Source organism: Pongo pygmaeus, chromosome 6 (assembly GCF_028885625.2).
Source record: "Pongo pygmaeus isolate AG05252 chromosome 6, NHGRI_mPonPyg2-v2.0_pri, whole genome shotgun sequence".
In the NCBI taxonomy this organism is placed as follows: Eukaryota; Metazoa; Chordata; class Mammalia; order Primates; family Hominidae; genus Pongo; species Pongo pygmaeus.
The window spans coordinates 95,425,888-95,453,204 of NC_072379.2; the positions used below are offsets into that span (position 1 = coordinate 95,425,888).

The 27,317-nt window shown below is 36.5% G+C and overlaps 1 long non-coding RNA gene across 1 annotated transcript; it reads right to left on the bottom strand.

Moving 5' to 3' along the window:
• LOC129041361 (uncharacterized) lies at positions 1–27,277 on the bottom strand. The gene is made up of 3 exons (XR_008503843.1): positions 26,684–27,277; positions 19,774–19,862; positions 1–424 (listed from the first exon to the last, which is right to left on the bottom strand). It is a non-coding gene; the product is annotated as an uncharacterized LOC129041361 (long non-coding RNA).
• Positions 27,278–27,317: the final 40 nt, after the last annotated feature.

The following is a 27,317-nucleotide window of genomic DNA, read 5'->3' on the forward strand; positions in this document are numbered from 1 at the left end:
AGATTTGGAGAAGAAATGTTTAATTTTAAGGAGATCTGGAGAGAGAATGTTCATTTTTGAAGCAGATCTGGAGAGTCGGATTTGTTCAGTTTTGATTGTGTGAACTTTCAGGAACCTGTGAGGCCTCTGTACTGGACTGAACATTTCTATTCCCCCAAAATTAATATGTTGAATATGTTAAAATCTCATTCCCCGATGTCATGGTATTAGGAGATGGGACCTTTGGGAGGCCATTAGGATTAGATGAGGTTATAAGAATGAAGCCTTCATGAATGGGATTACTGTCCTTGTAAGAGTCCCAAGCTTCCTCTCTCTGCTCTCTGCCATGTGAGAATATAAGAAGTCAGCAGTCTGCAACCCAGAAGAGCCGTCACAAGAACTCGGCCATGCTGATATCTTGATCTCAGATTTCCAGCCTCCAAAACTGTAAGAAATAAATTTCTGTTGTTTATAAGCCACCAAATCTATAGTATTTTGTTATAGTAAAGTACTAAGATAGCATCTAATAAGAATGAACTGACCAAGAGAGGATCTAACAAGAATGTCACTGAGGTAGTTGAATATATGAGCTCCAGAAATGAGAGAAGTTAGATTTCAAGATATAGGTTGGAAAAATGTGAGGTTAAATGTGGTAGCAGAGGTTGTGAAGCTAATTAAGTATGCTTAAGGAGAAAGGAAAGAAAAGGAAAGGAGACGAGAGCTCTAGCAAGGGCTACATTTATATAGTGGGTAGTAATGGAAAAGTCTAGTAATAAATGAAACTAGGATGCAGCAAGAGACTTAGCAACACAGGAAAAATGAAAAAAAAAATTTAAGTTGGGAAATATGAGAAAGGGGCAACATTTTTACTACTACAGAGAAGTCAATTAAAATATGAAAGAAGATTGTCGGTTGTTTTTTAATGTTGGCAAGTCATGAGTGCTTTGACTTGGGTGGTCTCTTGGGTATGATATAAAGGCAGAGAACAGATTGCAGTGGACTGAAAAGAGAGTGGTAGGTAATAAGTCAGAGTCAGGAAGCAAAAATACACTCATTCAAAATGCTTACCCCGTAACATAAGGAGTAATGTACTCTGATAGCCAGAAGTAAAGGAGATCGATGCAAGAGAGTTTCCTTTTCCTAAAAGAGGAGAAAATAAATATATGCAGAAAAGAGAAGGATCAGGAAGAAAGAGAAAAGTTTGAGAAAGAGGAGAATCATGGAATGCTTGATAAAACAATTTCTTCAATACTTATGGGTCGTGAGCCTTAGAAGGAGCCTTCCCCATAAAACCAGGAGAAAGAGTAAATAAGTGTCAGATTGAGGTATATTGTTTTAGGGAAAGAAGGCTGAGGAAGCTCACATGTTGAAGCCTCAGATCTTTTAGAAGGAGGATACTGAGAATCACTGAATGGCTCTGGCTTGCAGTCATTAGGGGAAGCATAGCAAAGGCTGGACCAGCCTACAGAATCCCATCTCACCACTCTCAAGGTGTGTATCAGCAACTTGGAGCAGAGAGTGCCATTTATCACACTGCCCTGAGCATGGGAGGCCAGTTTCACAAAAAAAGCTTAACTGGTTCAAATCTCTCTTCATCTCATAAGACCTTTCACAGTGTCTTTCATTTACCTCCTCACCCATCTTTGTAAGAACCAGCATTTGAAGATAAGAGCTGTGGGCCAACATCAGGAGAATCTAAATAAGTAAGCTATTTGTTTTTAATCTCAAGAACCCATCTGGTTGTGCTAATATAATCTTTGAACTCTTTCTATGGTTAAATACCCACTAGAAAAAAAAAGTCTAAATTGGCCTTCTGCAAAATTCTTACAATATAAACTCTCATTAAAAACCATAATTGTACTTCTTTTTTTTTTATTTTATTGTACTTCTTGAAGTTTAATATCCATGGGTAAAAAATAAACCAACACTAACTTGAATAAAGCCTACTAGCAACTACTGTACACTTGAAAAAAATCCTAACTTTATTCCCTTGTAGAAAAAAAGACAATAAAACTGATAGAGATAAATGGAATATAGGATGTTAGGTGATATGGTGAAGCACATTTGAGACATTCAATGTCAGACCCTGAGGTAAATCATCATATAGATTTCATCCAGCCTCCCCCCACCCCACCCCAGCTTTAAATTCTCTTGATGGAAACTTGCTCATATTTCAAGAAAAAAAAAGGAAAGTGTTAATATACAGGTTTTGAGAAGTAGAATGGCCATTTAGGAAAGCTGATATGGGAAATAAGAATAGATAGGTGTAGTAGCCAAGGTGCAGCATTGAGGAAAGGCTGAGGAAAGGTGTGACTCTCCTATAATTTCTCCACCATCTTACAACATCACTACAACCTGGACAATTAGCCTTTTAAAATATTTGAAGGCAAGGTTGATTACATATATTAAGTGGAATTAGATTTACAATATACTACGAAGAATTATGTTTTGAAACTCTATTCCCAAAGTATCAATCAGGTTTTGAGTTAGCCAATAATCCATTGATTGTTTTGAAAATATTGGTTATTGGGACTGTGCACATTAACAAACAGGTTATTGTTACCTTTATAATTAGTGTATTGCCCATGTATACATTCAAAAAGAGCATGTAGATCTAGTGATTCCTCAATAATATACATTTAGAGGTTCACAAATATTTTAAGAAATAGTGGATGAGAGCAGAAAAACTGACGGAAACCAAGAAACCAAGATATATTTATCCACAAGCTGTTAGAGGATCATTTCCTTCGTTTTTAGCATTTTGTTCTCTCCATAGCTACCTTATGTTTAACACAATTTGGTACAAACCACATGATCTCACTTAAAACAATTCTTGGGAATGGTTTTACCTTTAAAAACATACTTGTATTGGTGTGTGTGTAAATTTATTTATATTTAAAATATTGATTTATTTATTTCTCAAAATAAAGAATAAAATATAAAATGGCCCCCAATCTTACCCATCTCTGTAAGAACCAGTCAAGTAGGTGTACTCGACTACTGTGACAAATACTAATAATAATGTAAATCATTATATAATGTTAAAAAAGCATATAACCTAAAATACTGTAAAATACTCATCACCTCTTCCTTTCCATTTGTATATTAACCACTATATTAAAGCACCTACTGTTAACAGTTTCTTGTGATTCCTTTCCATCACCAAAATGTACATTGAGCCACAAATATGTAGCCAGTTTTACATTTATTTTCTCAAAAGAGATCTTAACATATTACCCTAAATCTTTTTTTCAATTAAAATAGATTTTAGAGATCTCATCATACTAGCACATATATTTACATTTCATTATTATTGTGATAGAATATACCTTCACATTAATACACGCTAATATATTAATATATGGTAATATATTAATCTATTCTCTTGGTGAACAACATTTTGGTTGTTTTCAGCATTTTGTTCTTACAAAAATTTCTATAGTGAATACCCTTGTATATAAATTTTGACAAACTTTTTATAAGTACATTGATAAACTGAACTTTTATCAGTGGGCAAAGGATAAAAGTATTTTAAATTTTGATAGATATTGCCAAATTGTCCTACAGAAAGGATGTAGCAATTTTTGCTCTCAACAACGATGTATGAGACAGCTCATTTACCCACATCCTGGACAACACTGGGAAAATCAAACTATTCTAATTTTTTGACAGTTTAATAGGAGAAAAATCCAATTTTTTTCTTTTATTTGCATTTCTTCAGTTGTTACTGAGATTGAACATAATTTCTTACAATTTATTGTCATTCCTAGTTTTTGGAGAATGCCTTCTTGCTCTTTTAAAAAATTGGTTAGTTCATCTTTTCTTATTGATTTATATAAACTTTTTGTAAATTAAAAATTACCATTTTGTTATATACATAAAGTTTTGTTTCAAATTGTTATTAATTTTTCAAATTTGTCTTTGGAATTTATTCATCGTCATCCAGAATTTTTGTTGTTAATTTTGTAGGTCAAAATTTTCAAGCTTTTAAATTAATGGCTAATTTAAAAGTCTTTCCATGTTCTAATATTATAAATATATTAATTCGCACTTAACTTGGTTTTATTTATGGCCTCATTTTAAAATATTTTTTACCATCGAGATATTTGGAACTTTTTAAAATTGTTTCTTTCAGTCAGTAGCAGTTTCCATACCACTTATTGAATAATACATTTATACCCCCAAATTTGATATGCCACAGTTATTATCAATCTAATTCCCCTAGGTCTACATAAAAATCTTTTTTTCTGGACCTGACAGGGTGGCTTGCACCTGTAATCCCAGCTACTTAGGAGGCTGAGGAGGGAGGATAGCTTGGGCCAGGAGTTTCAGACCAGCCTAGGTAATGTAGGAAGACCACATCTCTAAAAAAAATTTTAATTAGCTGGGCATAGTGGTTTTATTAGTCAGGGTTCTCCAGAGGGACAGAACTAATAGGATATATGCATATATGAAAGGAAGTTTATTAAGGAGAATTGACTCACACCATCACAAGGTGAAGTCCCACCATAGGCCGTCTGCAAGCTGAGGAGCAAGGAAGCCAGTAGCGGCTCAGTCCAAGTCTCAGAGCCTCGAAAGTAGAGAAACCGACAGTGTAGCCTTCAGTCTGCAGAAGGCCCGAGATCCCCAGCAAAGCACTGGTGTAAGTTCAAGATCCGAAGGCTGAGGAACCTGGAATCTGATGTTCAAGGGCAGGAAACACCCAGCATAGGAGAAAGATGAAAGCCGAAAGATTCAGCAAGTCAGCTCATTCCACCTTCTTCCACCTGCTTTGTGCGAGCCAGGTCGGCAGCCGATTGGATGGTGCCCACCCACATAGAGGGTGGGTCTTCCTCTCCCAGTCCACTGACTCTAGTGTTGATCTCCTCTGGCAACACCCTCACAGATACACCCAGAAACAATACTTTACCAGCTATCTAGGCATCCTTCAATCCAATCAAGTTAACACATAGTATTAACCATCACAGTGGTGCACGCCTGTAGTCTTAGCTACTCTGGAGGCTGAGGCAGGAGGATTGCTTGAGCCCAGGAGTTTGAGGCTTCAGTGAGCTATGACTGTGCCACTGTACTCCAGCCTGGATGACAGAAGGAAACTTCATCTCAAAAAAAAAAAGAAAAAGGGAGAGAGAGAGGAATGAAGGAGGGAAGGAAAGAAGGAAGGAAGGAGGGAAGGAAGGAAGGGAGGAAGGGAGGGAAGGAGGGAAAGAAAAAAATCTCTTTTCTGTTTCATTGCCCTTACTCTTTTCTTTGTTTCTATATTTTATTGCCTTAAGTGTTCTCAATAAAAATAGAAACATTTTACTGGGTGACTTTGACTTGAAACACTTTATTTACTTTTTTATTTATTTGGTTCATTTTATGATTATAACTCCCTAAAGGTGAGAAAAGTTGGGGAATACCTAACATTCACTGAAGCCCCTGCATATGCAATCTCACCAAATTAATTTATTCCTAATTATAATACTTCTATGCAGGCGTTCATTCGCTAATATTGCATATAAAACAATAAACTTCAAAGAGGTCAAGTATCTTGTGCAAAGTCATGTAACTAACAAATGGAAGCACTGAGATTCAAACCATTATATGTCTGACCCTAAAGCATATGCTTTTCCCACAACCCTGCAGTTTCAACATCCTATGTTAGATACAGGAAGCTACTTAACCTGGGTAAAAGACAAACCATGACAATGTCATTCTCTATTATTAAGCAGCACACAACTGAGCTGAAATTTAAAGTAGAATGCTACATATTATAAGGGTGACAGGGATAACAGCCATGGAACTCCTAAATCTCGTGTAGAGGACAGAGAATGGCTTATTTAGGTTAGTGTACGAGGTACATAAAGGAATGTAGGAGGAAAAAAATGCTGAGAATGGGGTCTGGGTCAGATGGCAGGGAGTTTTTATAACCCACTAGAGTTTGTGGAGTACTTAGGTCTCATTAGAGGGAAAGTTTTTTTCTTTCTGTGCAATTTTGATTACTCTTTTTATTTAATTAGGGCAAGGGTCAGCCAAGTACATACTTCCTGCAGGGCAAGTTCGACCAGCCCTAAATTTAATGGGAACACAGCCACCCCTATTTGTTCACATATGTCTGTGGCTGTTTTTGTGCTATCATAGAGTTGAGTGGTTGCATATGATTCTCAAAACCTAAAAATATGTCCTTTACAGGAAAAGCTTGACAGCGTTTGTACTATTTTCTCAAAACCTCACTATATTTAGCCTGCACAAACCGATCAATTCTGTTTATATAAACAAAGTGTCAGGCAAGGATTTCCAACACTGATTCAACATTGATTATTTGATTGTTCAAACTACGTCACCATCTAAAGCTGCTACAGGCAGGTTTATGTTAAAATTTGTACTTAATTTTGTTGTTATAAGACAATACCACTTAAATAATTTAATATGATTCAAAAAAGAAAATAAAAGAAAGATCGGAACATAAACTGATCAGTGAAATTGGCCAAAATATGTCATAAATTTTCTCTTAAATCTTTCAGTGAAATGAGACATTTTAGAAATAATCAAAGGGATATATCAAGGAAAAAACGTGTCTAACATAATAAAGAAATAGTCCTGCCTATACTATGCAAATTAAGCTAGTTTCGTTCAAGAAGAAGAGACAGAATGGCCATTAATGGTACTGATTATTTACTTGAATTTTCATTATTAAAACACTAGAGTCATTAGCTAATTAATATAAAGTGCATTTGCAGAGATGTGGGAGAGCAAAATGTTGCTAGAGTGCATCAAAAAGTGATTTGGTTCCAAGAGCCAACCGAGCTCTCAGCAGCTTCCGCCTCTTCTGCTCCGTGACTGGCGACCACATCCTGGGGTGCTCAAAGCCTCTCCTCCAAATGTCACCTCCCTGCTGAATGACATCATCCTTCTAAATCTGAATGAAGCTTGCACTGTATCTAAATAAACAGCGGATAATTTTTAGAAATATAGAAACACATCAAAAGTTTGGGGGTGTTTTAAATTGATATGAAGTAAAAATTAATGAGGTTTTAATCAGGGTAGAAAATGTCTTCCTATAATTATTTACTTAAAGAATAAAGTCTCATATTTAAAGGTGACCTAAATATTTTATCCCATTCCCCACCTCGGGGTTTTTCAACGGTGACACTATTGACGTTTTGGGCTAGATAAGTCTTGGTTGGGGGGGCTGTCCTGTGAATCCTAGGATGTTTTGCAGCATACCTGGCCTCTACCTGCTAGATGGCAGTAACAACCAACCTCCCACCACCACCCGCAAGTAGTGACAACCAGAAATGTCTCTATACATTGCCAAATGTCTCTTGCAGGGCAAAATTGGCCCTGATTGAAAACAACAGCCTTACACAAAGATTTGTGACAGATTGTGAGAGCATGTGTACTTTATCAGCTAGTTAGTAACCAAAACCATGGCTTCAACAGGCAGCCTGCTGTTATTAGTTCTACTCTTTTCCTTGGGAATTATATTTATTTAGTAAATCTTTAATGGCAAAGCAGTATGAAAACCCAAATGTTTAATCTTCAAATTAAACTGTCTCTATCACTAAGCTCTGCCATTTACTAGCTGTATGACTTGATAAATTACTGCCCTTTAGCAGTCTCAAGTGCCTTGTAATGGCAATAATTCCTGTGAAGTACTTAGCACTAGGCCTGTTACATAATAAGTGATTAATGAGTTTTGGGTTATTATGGATAATTATATTAAGTTGCATTGTGATTTAGAATATCTGCTGTTCTTCCCTATAGAAAGATTTTATATTTCTTTTTATCTTCTATGATTCACTTTGGCCAATAAATTGTAAGTAAAATTAGACACTTTCAAAAAGAAGCTTTAAGAACCTTTCTGTGGTTTGATGACGTCTCCCCTTGCTCTCTCTTGAGACAAGCAGTGTCTCATACAGGGACTGTTTCCTCCGCCTGGAACTTGGAATGATAATGACATGGGGCAGAACCACATCTGACCTGTGATAGGCATGTACCTTGAGCTAGAAATAAGCCTTGGTTGTTCAGAAACACAGAGTGCTAAGTTTTGTTTTTGTTTCAACTGCAGCCTAACTTGGTCTAAACTAACTGTTGAAGTAATTTATCAAACATTTTTTGAGCATGTATCACATCAGACATTACATTATTGATAACAAGAACAACAAAACCCTCCATGCTGATTTGGAACATAGATTCTAGTGACAGAGAAGGAAAAAACATAACTGTACATAATACAATCCGATGGAGGCCATCACTAAGCGGGAAAAGGATGTGCCTCTTTGAGTTGTAACCTGAAGGATTATTACTAGTTTGCTAGCACAAAAGGGCAGAAGAAGAATCAGGCTAAGAGTATAGCAGGGAAGTTTGGGAGCAGGGGCCATCTTCCTTGAATGGTGAAGAGTTAGGAGAGGGAAGGGCATGCCTTGGGTGGGCACTGGAAAGGAAGATGTCATGAACAGTTTAGGGTTCATGGTAAAGTCTATTATATCCACATTCTGCGAAGTAAGATTTATCTCTTTAGCCAAAGGAAAACCATCAGATATTTCTTTTTTTGACATCTGTAATTTATTTTCTTTTCAATTGACACATAATAATTGTACATATTTATGGGGTACAATGTGATGTTTTGATATATGTATCATTGTGTAATGATTATATTAGAGCAAGTAGCAAATCTGTAACCTCAAACATTTATCATTTCTTTGTGGTGAAAATGTTCAGAATCCTTTCTTCTAGCTATTTTGAAATATATAGTACATTATTTTATGGTGCAATAGATTCTCATTGATTCTCATAAGAATAGATTATGAGAATAGATTCTCATAAGAATAGATTATGAGAATAGATTCTCATAAGAATAGATTATGAGAATAGATTCTCTTAAGATTCTCACCAGAACTTATTCCTCCTATCTAACTATAACTTCATACCAACTTTTCTTTATCTTCTCCTCCCCCTCAAGTGTATTGTGAGCTTTGTGAATCAGCTTTGGAATCCCTTGGCAGCCCTGACAGACAAGGGAAACATAACTTTATATATATACTATATAAATTTTATTTCTTCCATGCCAAACCACACATTTTTCACATTCTCGCATTTCTGAAATCAGATTATATGTGCAGCTCTTTTCTTTACCCTCCAAAAAATCTTTAATAAAGCAAAAGTCCTTCTTACAGTTTGGACTCTGCTTCTCTTGCAAGCTTCTGGATGATACTAATCCTGCTGGTCTTCAAACCCCACACTGAGTACTAGAGGTCTGGAGGAAATGTAGTGTTTCTTGGGAAAGTCAGGAAATTATAAATTGAAGACCAACTGTAATATACTTTTTTTAAAAAAGATAAGGCTCAAAAATAACATTGGGCCAGGGGCAGTGGCTGATGCCAGTAATCCCAGCACTTTGGGAGGCTGAGGAAGGTGGATTACCTGAGGTCAGGAGTTCGAGACCAGCCTAGCCAATATGGTGAAAACTCATCTCTGCTAAAAATACAAAAATTAGCTGGGCATGGTGGCACACACCTGTAATCCCAGCTGGTTGGGAGGCTGAGGCATGAGAATCACTTGAACCTAGGAGGTGGAGCTTGCAGTGGGCCGAGATCATGCCTCTGCACTACAGCCTGGGTGACAGAGCAAGACTCCATCTCAAAATAAATAAATAAATAAATAAATAAATAAATAAATAAATATAACATTGGACCACTGTGATTTTAAAAACCTTTATAAAAGCATGGGCATTTTGATTTTATAAGTACCTACTACATGGTCCATAGTAGGGACTAATAAAATATTTAGTGAATAAATTAAAAAGAAAGAAAGCTATCTTGGGGAAAGATAAGTTCAAGGGGTGGGAGAAAGAGAGGCAGAGGGAGACGAGGGGGAAAGGAAGAAATCAAACCAAAAAATAAAAAGGAAGGAACAAACCTGAAATGACTGCCATAACTGTAAGTTATGATCCAATAAAATTGTTAAATGTGAACTATTTCTTAGGGAGAGGGAAAGTCTTGCACAATTTTGTAGTTTTCCTGTATCATTAAGGAATGTCTTCTATTACATAAACAAAAAAAATCAACTATCGTGGCTTCATTTCTCTAACTTAACAACAACAGATATAGTCAATCCAAGGCTGGCACAGTAACTCAGCAATGTCACCCAGCCCTGAGGCTCTTTCCACTCCACCATCGTAGAATATCTATTGCCATCCATATGTCTGTTGTCTCCTGGTCACAAGTCCTCCTGCCATCCTATCCACATGTGAGGTAAAAAGAAGATGAATTGATAACAGCAAACTCCCTCTTAAATCTCTGTGTCAGGATGCCTCTTGTCAACTCAGGGATATTCCCTGACCCCTTGTACATTCTCTTCTGCGTCATAGTGGAGAAGCACACAGCTGTATCTCTCTGAATCTCTCCAGTAGGATTCTGGCTTAGATTCTGCCACCGAGGGACACTGCAAGCTGGCAATGTGAAGAGCCGAGGTGGAGTAGCACTTATTCTCTGATGGTAGCTCTCAGTAGCAGCTGAGATAATTGGAGATAATTTCCCTTGACTCTGGGAGTTCACTAGAATCAACCCACTGCAGGGAGTCAGTGGGATCTTTAGCAAGCACTTCCTTGGCTTTTGCAATCTGAGATGTATCCAGCATGGTGTGCAGGCAGGGGATACATAGGTGATAGCTTCCCTGCCATCCTTTATGGATTTCCTGAAAGCTGTTTCTTGCTGCAGAACACACTCCTAACTGATAAATTATGACACTCAACCCTTCCAACAAGACAAATGTGTAGCCATTATATTATTCTTATTCTTTTATTCTTATTAAGTATTACTATTCTATCTCACGTGGTTCTGCTTCTGCGACCACACTCTGACAGATACAGTCTCATCAGTCGTAACCGTGAAACACAAAACATGATCACTATTAATTGCAAAGGGATACTGAGAAAACGAGTTTTTAATTTTATGACCTCTATAGCCACTTTGTCCATTTTTGTAGCCATCAGCTACATGTGACTATTCATATGTAAATGTAAATTAGTTAAAATTAAAGCAAATTAAAATTTAGTTTCTTGGCTTCAATAGGCACATTTCAAGTGCTCAAAGCCACATGTGCCTAGGGGCTATCATATGGGACAGTGTAGCAGAAAAGGAACATTTCCATTATCACAGAACCTTCTGCTGGAAAGTGCTGCTCTATAATAAAGACACACAGGAAGGAAGAAGTTCTCCCAAACTTCCATAATGCCTTCGCAGTGTCTAACATAGGGAAGAGCCTGAATACTTTAAAAGAATGAATTCCATGTTCAAGGGTCCTTTTGAAAGGTTACTTATCTATTTTTTGGTAGCCCAAACACTTTAACTACTCATTGATTAACATATTTTTATATTTAGAATGGAAAAGATAAAAATGAATTAATTGAAAAATAGTGACATTACTTGAAATTTGTCTGAAATTCATTGAAACCACCTACAAATTTTGATTCTCTACTGCTACAACAAAAATTCAAGTAAAAGCATGAATAAACAAGACAGCAGTCTTTCAGAGATTTAATGCCACTTTCTATGCCAGCCATTCTATAAAATATTAATGAGGACATTTGTGGTAATGAATGTTAACACAGTCTCTTGATCATGTGAACACTGGCAAAGATTCTTTATCATGACATTCAGTAGCAGAAAGAGTTTATTAAAACAATATATTAATTCTCAAAAAGTTAAAAATAGTACTTAAGTTTATAACTGCAGTTTTTAATAGTTTTGGAAGGGGACAATATTTTGCAGTAGAAAGTGTTTTAAACCAGGAATGAAAATACTCATCCATAATGTAGCTGAATCTTGCAGCTTCTGTTCATGATAACATTGCTAGGGTCAGAAAAAATAACAAGCATCTTATGGGCCTTCCAAACATAACTGGGAAATGTTCTAATTCATCCCATGTTACTGTATAGACATTATTTGAAATATAGTGTCATTCAACACGTGGAATTAAGAGACAGTTCAAGAAAGTCTCTGATATACTAAAAGTCAACTCTGGTTTGCATGTATATAAAAAAAAATCCCCATTTGATAAATAATTGAATGGATATTCTCTTTTCCCTTCCCCTCATTTAGAAACTATTGCCTATGTTACTTATGTGATACTTGTTAGACCACAAACAAATGAGGGTATGATTTTGAAATTTATTTTTAACCAACCTGTGAATCATATAACTGCTAACATGTGTATAACAGTTATTATTTTTTCCAAATATCAATTAAATTTGCAAGGTCGACAATTTTTATTTGATACTTCTCTTTATGATAATATGAAGGTAAAATTATCTTTTTGGAAATTAGGCAGTAAAAGTAGAGAGAAATGCTACCTAGTAAACCAGAGTAACATTCAAAATTCCAAACCAGTGATTCCTGTAAAGTTGCAAAAGCATGACAAGCATGTTATTGTTAAGGCCTCTGCTTTATATAGTGCAACTCATTTATTCAGCAAATGTCTATGGAACATTTTCCTCATGCAAATCTTTGTACTACATACAAAGTCAAGGGGCCAAAGAAAAGTTAAAAACAAAAGAATAATCCAAAGGTTGGCTTGTAGCTGATAAGGTTCAGAACAAGCTATCCCAAAGTATTTAAGCCAAAGGAATTTGAGAACACCACACAAGCAGGCAGGTCAATCTCACCTCACCCTCCTTCTCCCATGAAGCAAGTCATAAAACCTAGGAAGAATTTTCTGACCATCCCCTGAAGTAGCTCATAAGACCTTCATTCAAGAGGTACACTCTCAATACCCAGAGAAAGGGAACACATCCTTGTTTCTGAAGATATGGGGACACAGAGAAGAACCTTAACAAACACACCTTGTTAAGATTTCTCTGTTTATTACCATTTGATCATACTCTTGTCTAATTCTGCTTCTCCACCACTGCCCACGCTTCACCAAACCTAGCATTAAAATACACAAGTTTAGCCATTTCTTTGGGTCTTCATTTCTTCTTGAAAGATTCCATATCATGTAAAACACATATTAAATAAATTTGTATCCTTGTCTTTTGTTAATCTGCCTTCTGCTGTAGTAGCCACAACCATGAACCTACGAAAAGGCATAGGAAAGGTATTTTTCCTTCCCTTGAAGCGTGGTTTCATTCCAGTAGCATGTTGAAATCACCTGAAAGCTGTTATGGACTTAATGTTTGTGTTTTCCCAAAATGAATACGTTGAAACCCTAACCCTCAGTGTGAAGACAGGGCCTTTGGGAGGTAATTAGGGTTGAATGAGGTCAGAAAAGTGGGATCCTCGTGGTAGGATTATTGCCCTTATAAGACGAGACACCAGAGAGCAAGCTTTGTCTCCCTGAACTCTCAAAGAAGAGATCATATGAGCACAGAGGGAGATGGTAGACACCTACAAGCCAAGGGACGAGACCTCACAATTAAACCTATCTTGCTGGCACCTTGACTTTGGACTTCCTAGCCTCTGGAACTGTGAGAAAATAAATTTGTGTTGTTTAAGTTACTTAGTCTATGACACTTGTTATGGCAGCCCAAGCTGACTAATACAGAAGCTAAAGAATAAAAATAAATAGAGCAAACAAAAACTCAAGCTCAATAACATTTCCAGATACTCTTATTTTTTGAAAACTCTTTGGATGATTCTACTCTGCAACCAGGTTTGAAAACTACAGTCCTAAAAGATAAATTCTCATTTTTCCCCCAACACATCCACTCCTAAAAATTAAAATCCTCTTAACAGAGTTACTCTATGTGAGGAGAGGTATGGGGTGCAGCTTGTGAAGCTTTAACAATTCTCTCTAAGCTAATGTGTCTTCTTCCTTCCCTACTCTCATCGAGAGTCACTATGTAAGACAAAGAGTTGTTAAGGCAGAAAATGAAGATTTTCTTCATTAGAAGATTTTTTTTGCGACAAGAGTTGCAGCTTTGGTGTCACATGATTTAAAAAAAAAAAAAGTCACAGTGTTTAATGAGAGGACAACCTACATATTCTGGCTTCACTTCATCCCCTCTGCTAACTTCTAGCTGGAAGAGGGCTCTCTTTTCCCCACAGTTTTGACAAACCACAGGCTCACTCAAAAGAGCCTGACTTGAGTGATGTGCCTATCTTTGAGCCAGTCACTGTCGTCAGTAAATGAATGTGTATATTAGTTAGCCTAGATCTTATGACCATCTCTCCAATTCATATGTTCTACAACAAAAATATGAGAAGAGAATAAAAACAACAAATATTTACTATAATTGCCTGAAAGTCACCCAGTATCAGTGGCAGAGTGAGACCTCACGGTGAAATCTGTTTGACTTGGAAAACCATGGTCTTAAGCACTCTAAAATTCTACTTTTTGAAATTTCACTATGTACCCAGCAATGTGCTAGGTTCTAGGAATGTAAAGCTGTATCAGACATAGTCCTGCTCTGAGGAGCTCTATTTAATGTGATAACAGGTGTAAAGAGAAGATGACATGCAGTGATTAAGGTGCTCAGATATAAGCAAGAGGGGCTCATTAATAGCAATTAGAAGTACTTTTTCTAGGATCACTAGTTCACACTTTGTAAGTCCAAGATCTTCACCCTTCTCTTTGCCAAGGGAATATATTAACACGAAAGATTTATTGCCTAGGAGAAGAAGAAATTGTCCTTAGTTATTCTAATTTGGCTAGAGAAAAAAAATCTATGTTGATGGTCTGTGTTAGAGAAGTTACTGCAGGGCTTGGTGTGGTGGCTCATGCCTATAAGCCCAGCACTTTGGGAAGCCAAGGTGCGAAGATCACATGAGGCCAGGAGTTTGAGACCAACTTGGGCAACATAGTGAGACCCTATCTCCACACACACACCCACACCCACAGACAAAGAAAATAGAGAAATTACTGTAATACATGACAAAAATAAGGAAAAAAGCAAATAAAATATAAGGAAATTAAACATGCTACATGGATGTGTTGGAATAGATATTCTCCAAATATGGTTATCTTGATCTTGAAGCTACACATATTTAAAAACTTTTTTTAATGCTTCAAAGAGAGCTTAAGTTCATTCACAAAGGATAAAAAAAGATCCATTTTTCTTTGGCACTGCAGGGTGAAATTGTTCATTTAAAGTAAAAATGACGCATTGGGCAAAACCAGCACCATCTGGATAAACTAGAGAGCTGACAGTGAAGCTACACTGAGCTCCAATCAGAGCTCTGCACTTGGCATTCAAATGCTCTGCTTGGCTTGCAAGGCACAATGACCAGACTATAGTAGACAAGACAGAATTTTCATTCATTTCAAGCAAATTTTGTGTATTTATAATGAAAAATAAACACAATATACATGGCACACAGCATTCCCTAGTTAAATTTATGAGATGAAGGGAAGAATGTAATTGTGATGCTACTAGTCTGCTTTGGAGTTAAATGAAGATTCTGGTACAAAGACAGAGATGAAAACTATTCTGGAATTTGTATGGACCTTTAGCTATTAGTGAGAGGTATGCTATAAACTCTGAGGCTGTTAGAGTTGTTAAACTGTTCATAGTGGACTGGTCTAGCTGCTATTCCGATCTGGCAATTCTTTAGGGAGAGCAGCACTCCTCTGCTCAATAGCATCCACCTATCAATGGTCTCATTTTACAAAATCTGTCGTGGACATCTGCTAAGGAAAACTTTTTACTGAAAAAAAAAGCATTCAGAACTCAGCTGATTATGTAAAGAAGAATGCAAGAAATAAAATGTGAAAAACCAATGCCATAAACTTGATCATAAACAGTACCAAGTGTACTTTTCATTTAGTATTGAGCTACAAACAGAGAGTAAGGCTTAGCATTTGACCAAATTGGCTGATGTATCTAATTAAGTGACTGATGTGGTTGGTTGTGTTCCCACCCAAATCTCATCTTGAATTGTAGTTCCCATAATCCCCATGTGTCATGGGAAGGACCTGGTGGGACATGATTAGATCATTGGGTCAGTTTCCCCCATGCTATTCTCATGATATCATGTGAGTGAGTTCTCACAAGATCTGATGGTTTTATAAGCATCTGGCATTTCCCCTGCTGGCATTCATTCTCTCTCCTGCCACCCTGTGAAGAGGAGGCCTCCCCAGCCATGAGGAACTGTGAGTCAATTAAATCTCTCTCTATTTTTTTTTTTATAAATTACCCAGTCTTGGGTATTTCTTCATAGCAACATGAGAACAAACTAATACAGTGGCTGATAATTTTTGTGGAATACTTGGCTTCACTATACTAACACCTTGGATGTAGATAGATGTTATGGGCTGAATGTTTGTGTCTGCCTGCAGCCCCCTCCCTTCCTGACAATGCCCAGATTCATAAGTTGAAAATCTAACTGCCAGTGTGGCTGTAGTTGAAGTAAGGAATTAAGGCTAAATGAAGTTTTAAAGTTGGAGCCCTAATCCAACAGGATTAGTGTCCATTTAAGAAAAAACACCAGAGAGCTTGCTTGATCTTGAACTTGCCAGCCTTCAGAAATGTGAGAAAATAAATCTGTTTAAACCATCATCTGTGGTATTTTCTTATGACAACCCAAGCTGACTAATACAATACAGAAGGCCATTCTGTGTGTATATATATGTAGTTCTTATACCTGCCTGTTTATATATTAATTGATATGATCTTATTAAATATTAATTACAGAAATGATTTATCAACAGTGATCTTTGTTTTTTCAAATTTCCATTTTGTTAGCCATCATCATAAAAATAAATGAGATTTACCTAGCTAAATTGTTCTCACTATTTCTACTTCAAGATTCTGCCATTCTCTATCCTGTTATAATATCTAGCAATGAACTACTTACAACTCTTAGCATGCATTGGTTTTATATCTTCATATGGTTAAGCATAATATTCTCCATACTTAGAATACATCCTGCCTCTTGTAGAACTAGCAGACTTCTAATCTTTCAGTATTCAAATTATGTGTTATATTTACATTCTTTGTGAAGTCTCACCTTAATAGGCAGAATAATCCTCTTTCCTCTGAGCACCAGTGTATCTTGTACATAGTTTAATTAACGCATTTAGACAATATACATAAGATATATAAAAGGAGAGAGGGCTGGAAAAACAATATATTGTTAGAGTTAACACTAATATGCAATACTTGTGAGATATAATTACAAAGATATAATTAAGGAAGAAAGTGTTTATAAGATACAGAATTTCCGGGTGATGCCCATTCATACTGGAAATGAAATTGTATTTTAATGATTAATTGACAGACCTTCCTAGGCCAACTAGACTGTGAACTTCTTAGGGAAAGGAACATGGTCTTTTAAAATCTTGATATCTTTTTGAATCTTGATGCCTTATTCAGTATCTGTCATAGAGTAGACGCTTAGTAAAATATATAGAATAAATAAATATGCCAGCCTGTAAGTTATTACTCTAGAAATCATACATCTGCTTAAAAGGGGAGATGATCCAGTTGTGACTTCTTTTATTCTATTTATTTATCGCTAGAATTCTTTTAGCCTATCCATCTGGCCAGGCAGATGTCCTCCTTTACCCCCAGTTACTTATTTCATATACATAATTTCCAGAACTTTAAATCAATAGAAAAGCTGATAAGGGCAGAATATTATGAATGTTTATATTAAAATTAAATCTCATAATCACTCATTCGGAATTACCTATATATCAATTTCTATCAAAAATAATTATTTATGGTGCATTTTTCTTAGGAGACATTTAATAATTAGTTTTTAAATGAGCAGTAAAAAAGTATTTCAATATTCACAACTTTTGACTATAGTTCAGTATTTGAGCTATATTCAGTATTTGAGGTGTGGTTAAATTAAATGACAAAAAACTCAATTCCATTAAAGCACAGGTAATAAAAATATTATATAACAAATGGGTAATTTATACCTAATTGGTTAAATGGAGACCATCTTTCTTAAATTTATGATTCTATTAATTCATTTCATTTAATGAATTACCTATAAATAAGATAACTAAAATGCAAACTTCCATTAGGATTTACTCAGCCTTTTTTTGCTATGCTTAGTTTAATAAACTTCATAAACTAAAGGGGCATGCTTTCATTTTTTTTTTCCTGCACAGATGAAGCTTTAAAATAAACTTTCCCACCTTCTGTGAAGCTTTCAGGAGGCATCTGTGCCTCTGTAACTAAGCAGCTAAGAGGCTAAGCCACATATTTTTCAGCTGCTAAGTCCAATATGGATTCCTTCACTGTCTCATTTCCTATGTGAGATTATGGCAGCCCTGGCAACTTTGCTCTGATGATGGAGGATAGTGAAAGAGAAGTTTGTAGACAAGTCTCAAATCTCAGTTGGTCTTGGGCCAGACTATTGTTGGCTGTTCATGCATTTCCTGTAATGTATGATTTTGTGAGATGTTGGCCTACCAACAACAGGGAAAATCGTTTTTCTCAGGAGGAAGTAACTAAAGAGAGGTTAGAGAATGAACACTGACATGCAAAATCACAAACGAAGTGCTGAGGATATCTCTACGGAATAGCATAGAATTCTTATATTGTCATTATGTGTTCCTAAGAATAAACACAATGTTATAGAGAAATCACTAAAAAATTTGATGAAATTGAATAGAAAAATGACCTATGGAATGATGTTGATTAATTCAAAAACTGCTTCTTGGCTCAAGTATATCTTAACACAGGCAACAAAGGTTCAATTTAAGCAATTATTTCAACAACCATTTTTAAACAATTAATATTAAATGCATCAATTGAATTTGCTCTTTAAGAAATAACTACGGGAATTGCTTGTGAAAAGTCAATTATTTTGTGAGGCATATACTTGGATCCTCATTTATCTGAATAAAAATGTAGATTTTCACATCCAGCACTAAGGCTACTTCAAGTGATATCTAGAGACTATTTTGGCCACTTGATCCATTTAAACTGATATGAAGGCAAATACAGTATTTTTATGACATGACCACTTTCTTATCCATCTAGTCTTATAGCTGCTAACACTTGGAAAATAAATGAAGTGTATTTTATTCCCAGGGCAGACCTTTCAGCAATACCACTCCAGAACACCAAATTATAGCAATAAACTGAAGACAAAATAAATAGTCTAATCTGTGTCCATTTTGTGAGACATTTTTCTTCATAGCAAGTTTTGATTAATGCACCGACTCTTTTGAGGAGCCATATATATTGAAGAAGGTAAGATCTGAAAGTAAAACAAGGCCCAAGTTTCAGCCCCAGAAATGTCTCAATTTTTAAATAAGTTATGACTGATACCATAGTGTATGCTTTTGCTTTTTAACTATTTCATAATAAATATATTCATATTTTAGATGTGGTACTTACTGAGGGACCACACTTGTGTTGCATCATATTAAGGTACTAGAATTATGGAACCATCTTCTTAAATTATTTCAAGTATCTTCATTCATAAAGCTGAATTTGATTATTTTTATTTTTATTTAACATACAGACATTTGGGAATGCAATTTTCAAATGGCAAAAAAATTTAATTTGCACAGCTATATGTTACTTATTAAGAGGGTTGAAGTCACCTCAGTGACAGCATAATTCAGTTAACTGTCATAATTGTTGTGTGGTTGGCACATACTGTGCTTATTGTACTGTAATTGTGACAGCATTGGGGGATTATCATTTTGAGCCTGTTCTTGCTAAATTGCTATGAATAAGGTAGGGCCTTAAGGTTGAAAGCCTTTTATTCCCTATATGCTAGTTTAGTGATCTTTACTGCAAGTATTATATCATCAAACATCTGAAGTTGTATATAATTCATCAGGAAGATATTTTATTATTTTCATCAAATAGTACCCCAATTTTGTAATGAAAAGTATGGTGCTTACCTCACAAGGGTTCACTCTACAGGCAGCCAGATAAAGATGCCCATGGGTTTAGTTTTGGCCTCTGGAAAAATGAGGAGTACGACAACTACCTGATACAGGACAGACAAAAAATTAACTGTTTTAAGGCTGTATTACAAACTTTTGTGAATCCTCCAAATGTATGAATATACAACACAAATAACATAAAGGCTTGAAAATATTCTTAACCAAGGCCTCATGCCCAGAAGAAAAGGAACAGGTAGTTTCGTTTCTTCACATACACTTTTTTCTTTATTTCCTTTTATGGGTTTTATAAACTTTATTCAAAGCATAAATCTGAGGAAATGTTAGAGCTGGCATTCTTCTCTGTAATTTGTGCAAAACTTTGATTTGCCCAGTTGTGGCTTCTTAGATTTATTGTTTTCTATTACTGGGAATGGCTTGCACACACACACACAATTTGTATCTCATTATAAGGCTTATTAGGTAAACCTGATAAATTAGAAACTAACACATCAAAATCAAAATTAGAAATGTGCACTTGACTAGCCTCAATGTAATAAGTTAATTGATTCTAAATCAAATTTCAGCAAGATTATAAATTACTATATGCAATGAGTTTTCCAGATAACTCATATACTTGAAACTATAATTATTCCATTTTTGAATATCAAAGATCTACTGTCGTTGAAAAATAGACTACAAGAATGACTACTCTCAACCTGTATGCCCGAAAACATGAAAATCTATTTTACTTAAGGAAAAAAAATCCTTTGTATTAGCTAATGTTGAATAGTTTTGCTAACTTAAAACTTTGTAACTTGCAAAACTAAACATTTTAAAGGTAAATTGTGATATGTGTCTTTCTTTTTGTAGGCTCCTAATTTCCCTGACCAAATGCAACTAAAGTTATCTCAGACACAGTGTATGCCAATACCAACTGATATGTGAGTACAGGTATATTACATATATACACACATGCCCTTTATAGTTGTTTCTTTTTCCCTCATCCTAAGATCTCTAATTTCTGTAGTTTTAATACGTACATCCTCTTCTGTACCTTATTTTTTTTTTTAGATTTTTAAAAAATATATTTTGGAAATAATTTTATATTCATATTTTATTCTTTTCATCAGCCTCACTGTGTTTCATTGTACTGTCACATAGTTTTTTACACCAGTCCATATGTCATTAGGTATTGCTTTCTCTAGTCTTTCATTAATATAAAAATGCAGTAATGGGTATTTTTACTCATTTATTATAATGCACCTGACAGAGTAATTTTAATATAACTTCCTAAAAATTGAGTTGCAGTGTCAAAGAATGGGTACATTGTTATTGTTGATCATTATTATCAAATTTCCTTCCAAAGAGTTTCCCACATCCCTCTTTGTTGAGCAAAGCAAGAATGTCAAAGTCACACACTCCTGCTACACTGGTTTCAAATATTATCCCTTTCAATCGTACAGGGGGAAAATGTCCCCATATTATTATCATTTTGATTTATACTTCCTTAATTATGAGTGAGGTTGAGCATCTTCTCATAGGCCTTTTCAGTGAATTGACTGTTCATATACTTTATTTTACATTGTTTGCCGGTAGTTTTATTGATTTTTCAAGAGCTTTTAATAGGTTACAGAACTCCATCATGCTCTTTGTTAAATCTAATGCCTTTTGTAAAACATATGATAAATATGTCCTTTGCTTACAATATACATTATATACAGACATTAAAAAACTTAAGTGGTCAAATTTATTAATAATTCTGTAATATTTTCAAGGTTTGGAATAACACTTAGAACTTTGTACTCATAATTTTTTTTAATTAATCTTTTAAAAACATGTTTAAAGTTTTATATTTTTTACAGTTAAATCTTTGATTCTTCTGGAATTTACAAATGATAACATATATCTTCCTGTAATTTTTTTATTCTTAAGATTTATTAAACTTCTTGGATCTATAGATTTAAAATTTCCTTCAAAATCAGAAAATTTTGGCAATTATTTTTCCATTCTTTTTTTCTGTGTACTGTCTCCTCCCTCTTTTCCTAGTACGCCGATTGTATGATGTTAAACTGCCTGATATTTTGTCACAGGTCATAGATGTTCATTATTTTTCAGTCTTTTTTGTCTCTGTACTCTCAGGAGCTCAGCTGAGCTGAAAAAAAGAAAGCTGAGCTACCAGGTGCTATAGTGGGTGATTAAAGCAATAAGCCAAAAATAAAATAAAAATAAGATTTTAATCACTTACGCAGTGGTATAAGCAAAGGCCCAAAACTGGAGAAAGCACTGACCCCCTTCCCTGCCTCCCCGTTTCCCCCCAGGAACATAGAGAGTCTGCTGGGTCAGCATGTAGGTGGGGGTCATCCCACCATTGAGACAGCCACAGACAAAAGGCTGGGGCAGTTCTGTGGACTCTGGGTGGCTTCAGGAAGGTGGGGGACAGGGCCAGGAGTAGAAAGTAAAGTTCTGGGTACTGATTCAGAGAGGAGGAAAAGCATCTTCAAGATTTCTCCCTTCTTTGCCTAGCTTCTTTTCCCAGTAAGAGGGAAATTCTAAATTCTACTTGAGCCTTTTGAATAAGACCTTCCATTTCTCTCACCATATTTATGTTTTCTTCAACTTTCTTAAACACAGAAAACACAGAATAGCTACATAATGTGTAATAGCTGTTTAAATATCTGCCGGTCTATGTTTGACACTTCCATCATCTCTGTCCTTTCATGGTTGGCTTATCTTTTTTTTTTTTTTTTTGGTGCCAATCTTTTTATTGTTCACTGAAAAATGCAGGTCTGCAAAGAGTCAATTGCATTGTATATTGAATGCAAGGTCTGATATTGCAAGCGTATGTGTCATAGCATAACATATAAAATATTACATATTTTACATAGTGACAGTACCCACCTCTTCTAAACACTAAAATGTAATAGATTAAAGTAAAAAGCCTCCTATTAAATGAGAAACAAACATTGCAATCATAAACAAAATGCACTAAGCAAAGTACTTTAAAATTGTTTTGTGTGACGTCTATCTTGTCTACGTGGAGTTAGGAATGGTGGAGCCCAGAAAAAACCTAGCTAACAAAAACAGCCAACGCCCTTAAGGAACTCTTCCCAGGAAGCAGGCTGCTGATGCCCGCCACAGGCTGCTACCCTGTCTGGTGGCCCAGCCAGGCTTCAGGACTGCCCAAGGGCCCACACTGAATGCTAATGCCTATCTGGGGCTGCTTTGAGGTGAGTGGGAGGAGTACCAGGCAGGAAGAAGCTCCTGTCACAACTGCTTATTCTGCATCCACTCTATGGATATGAACACCTAGTGTTTTTCGTGTGAATCTGCCACTCTTTACAAACTGAAATGTGACTGAGAAGACAATGTTAACACTGTGAACAAAAGTCATTTTCTATGCAGTCTGCAGATATCATCATTAATTCCTTTCAGCCATGTTTTCATTAAGATGCTCTAAAAGAGGCTGCTGCTATTACACTGCCAGTTAGGCAGGCCAGGATAAAGGAAACAAAACTTCTCCAGTTATAACTACTAATTAAAATGAATTAAAAATAAATATAGCTTATACTATAGAGCAACACAGTCTCTACTATTCACATGGTAATATATTCAGAAATTGCAACAATATTCACAATTCTCCAAGGTCAACTTTAACTATAACCACATTTCCCTCCAAACAGAAAATCCTGAAAGGAAGTGAGTGTATAACATCAATACCTCCTGTTCATCTCAATATTATCAGGGCTCAGAGAGCTCATTATAGATAACAAATGCAAAAAATAAAAATAAAAAAAGCATTCCAATATATACTCAGCAACAGAGGAAGACTAGGCCCTCCCTTTGGGCTTCCTTGGCATAAGGCAAACCATGGCTATTTGCAACAACAGTGTCTAAGCTGACTCTGGAAAAGCTCACGTTTTAGGAGAAATCAGAATTACAAAGTTCCTTCATTCACAGGTAACAAAGGATTATTAAATAATTTCTTGAACTAAGACCACAGTCTCACCATCAAAGAAGATTTTCTCTTCATCTGAGTTTTTATAAATGAGATTTTACGATACCCAGCTTTTTTAGTTAATATGAAACTATCAGCATACAGATAACATCCTCAAAACTCAAGATGAGTAAAGCTAACATTCTCAGATTTTCCATACACTACAGATCAACAAATATTTTATCAGAATATCCATTTAACAGAGTTTTAAGTCCATAATAACCAACTATGTAATTTTCTTATTCAAAAAACACCATGTTAAGAATAATCCCAGTTTGATGAGTATCTTATTCCCCTTGATGGTGCACAGTAAATGTCACTGTTCAGTCTTTATATCTTTAACTCTTCCAATCAAAGGAAAATCTTGTATAAAGCTGGAAAACTGCAAACTTCAGCGGAAGCTCTGGTGTTAGAGATGAAGTAAACTTTAGGGGAATAACCACAATTGCCTATCAGACTATGTACAGCATTGCTGGAAGCCCTACTCTTTTTTTATCTCTATTATCTCTATTTTATCTCTAAACATTCTAATATTTTAAACAGGGGGTTCACTGATATCGATAAAGGTCATGAGTAAGGTTCATGAGTAAGGTTTTGGTCTCTGGAATGACGTGTGGCTAGCCCAAAACATTGGTCATGTTTGTTTTAAACATGTTAGTTTTTCTTCCCACCACAATCTGTCAAACCCACCTATCTGTCCTGCCACTGTCACTCCCCTAGCCCCTCAGCATAGCTGTTCCTCTCTTTTGAATGTTCTGCTGCATGTATGGTATTCACTAAGACATCACTTTAATGTATAGATCATTTGCATTTCATGCTACCAGCTCCCCAAAAGACAACAACTGGGAACAATTTCTAATAGTAAAGGCATGACTTGCTGGTATTTTCCCTTTATAAAGGAAATCAAAGAGGTTGTCTGGAAGCTGAAAGAACACTGTGGGTATTCCTGTAAAGGGAATGCCATGTCTGCTACCAAAACCCAGAAACATTGACTAGATCTAAAGATCATATGGATTGTACAGTAGTGTGAGATTTGGCAGTTTAAGATCTATTTCCAATTTTACATTAAACCATTTATGTTGTGGGAAGTCAGGGACCCCAAACGGAGGGACTGGCTGAAGCCATGGCAGAAGAACGTGGATTGTGAAAATTTCATGGACATTTATTAGTTCCCCAAATTAATGCTTTTATAATTTATTATGCCTGTCTTTACTGCAATCTCTAAACATAAATTGTGAAGATTTCATGGACACTTATCATTGCCCCAATCAATACCCTTGTGATTTCCTAGGCCTGTCTTTACTTTAATCTCTTAATCCTGTCATCTCGTAAACCGAGGAGGATGTATGTTGCCTCAGGACCATGTGATAATTGCGTTAACTACACAAATTGTAGAGCATGTGTGTTTGAATAATATGAAATCTGGGCACCTTGAAAAAAGAACAGGATAAGAGCAATTGTTCAGGGAATAAGAGAGATAACCTTAAAACTCTGACCGCCGGTGAGCTGGGCGGAACAGAGCCATATTTCTCTTCTTTCAAAAGAGAATGGGAGAAATACCGCTGAATTCTTTTTCTCAGCAAGGAACATCCCTGGGAAAGAGAATACACGCCTGGGGGTAGGTCTATAGATGGCCCCCCAGGTATGGCCATCTTTTATGGTCTGTATACTGCAGGGGTGAAATAGACCCCAGTCTCCCATAGTGCTCCCAGGCTTATTAGGAAGAAAAAATTCCCGCCTAATAAATTTTGGTCAGACTGGTTGCTCTCAAAACCCTGTCTCCTGATAAGGTGTTGTCAGTGACAATGGTGCCCGAAACTTCATTAGCAATTTTAATTTTGCCCCAGTCCTGTGGTCCTGTGATTTCACCCTGCCTCCACTTGCCTTGTGATATTCTATTACCTTGTGAAGTACTTGATGTCTGTGACCCACACCCTGTTTGTACACTCCCTCCCCTTTTGAAACTCCCTGATAAAAACTTGCTGGTTTTGCAGCTTGGGGGGCATCAAGGAACCTACCGACATGTGATGTCTCCCCTGGATGCCCAGCTTTAAAATTTCTCTCTCTTGAACTCTGTCCCTTTATTTCTCAAACCAGCCGACGCTTAGGGAAAATAGAAAAGAACCTACGTGACTATCAGGGCAGGTTCCCCGATACATTTAGGTGAAAGTGTTAATATCACAGGAGCAAATGAAAGTGTCAACAACACCCTTTTGGCTCATTTCCTCGTGCTTCTGTTTATATTTCCACCAGCTCCAGTGAAGCCTGTCCCAGGACACATCACTCAGCTCCCTGCGCAGCTGCTCAGAGATAAAACAATGCACTTCCCCTCAACTAGCCCAGTAACTGGCACTCAGGTGGTGAACGCTGCAGCCAATTGCCTTGGGGCAGAGCCCATGGAAGGCTTTAAACAGGGGAAAGACTTACAGACATTGCATAAAAATTCTTGATTTTAGAATACCTTCCCCAGGAAGTCGGAAAACAATCATTTTTAGTTAATAAAATGTAATCTATACTCAAAAACAATGTAATGGCTCAGAAAGCAAAACCTGGAATGGAAGAACTTCAGAAATATACGGCTTAACCAGTATCTTAGTTTGGCTAAATTATCATAGTTGGTTAGTGTAATTTATGATTGCATTTAGAAGCCCAGCCTACCGTGTTCTAAGATGGTACTAGTGAAGTACACGAAAACAGTTAACAGGCCATAGCCCTTTAGCCTTTAGTGACTTCACAACTACAAAGATAAAAGTTAACCACAATTTGACGTTCAGATACTTACTTGCTCAGCACAAATTGGATTAGGAGACAGTTAAACACCAGATTGTCATTCACTTATTGTGTTCGCAGGGAACTCCTATTTGGATAACAAACCAGTGGTTCTCTGCCTGGCTGCATATCAGAATCACCTGGGAAGCTTTTAAAACTCACCATGTGCCCAGGCCAATTAACTCTGGAGGGGGGAGCCCAGAATCAGTAGGCTTTATATTGCCCCGGGTGATTCCCGTGCAGCCAGGACGCACACCACTGAGGCATCCCTTTCGGAGAGCGGTTGTGTGAAAGCCAAGTGAAAGGAACTCGTATCTGGATAGTTTTGTTTTTTTTCTCAATTCCACCTGAAAAAAAGGGATTTTTTTAGAAAGAGGCACAGTTGTGCTTCCTCTAAAGATGTAGTCTGCAGTTTGGGAAGTGCTGGTTCCCACAGGTTATCTGGAGCGCTGGTTGTAAAGAAGAAAGTCCTTGTCTTGGCAGATTAGGCACAGTTTGAGGCTTCGGCAGCTGCCTCCAGCAACAAAGAATACCCAGATGCCCATGAGCACCAGAATTATAAATGCTGACACCAGGTTTATTCCATAATGAGGACTTACGAAGGTGTGGGCTGACACCAGCAGATGGGTCAGGAGAACTATAAGAAGGATGTACCACTTTTTCTTCTCACAGCCATCAAAAAAATATGATGTTCCAGAACACGTGCAGCAAGATGATGACCAGCGTGCAACGGCTCAGTGGTGATGGTGAAGACGTAGAGGGCGAGCGCAGGCCGGAAGGCAGTGAAGGCGCAGCA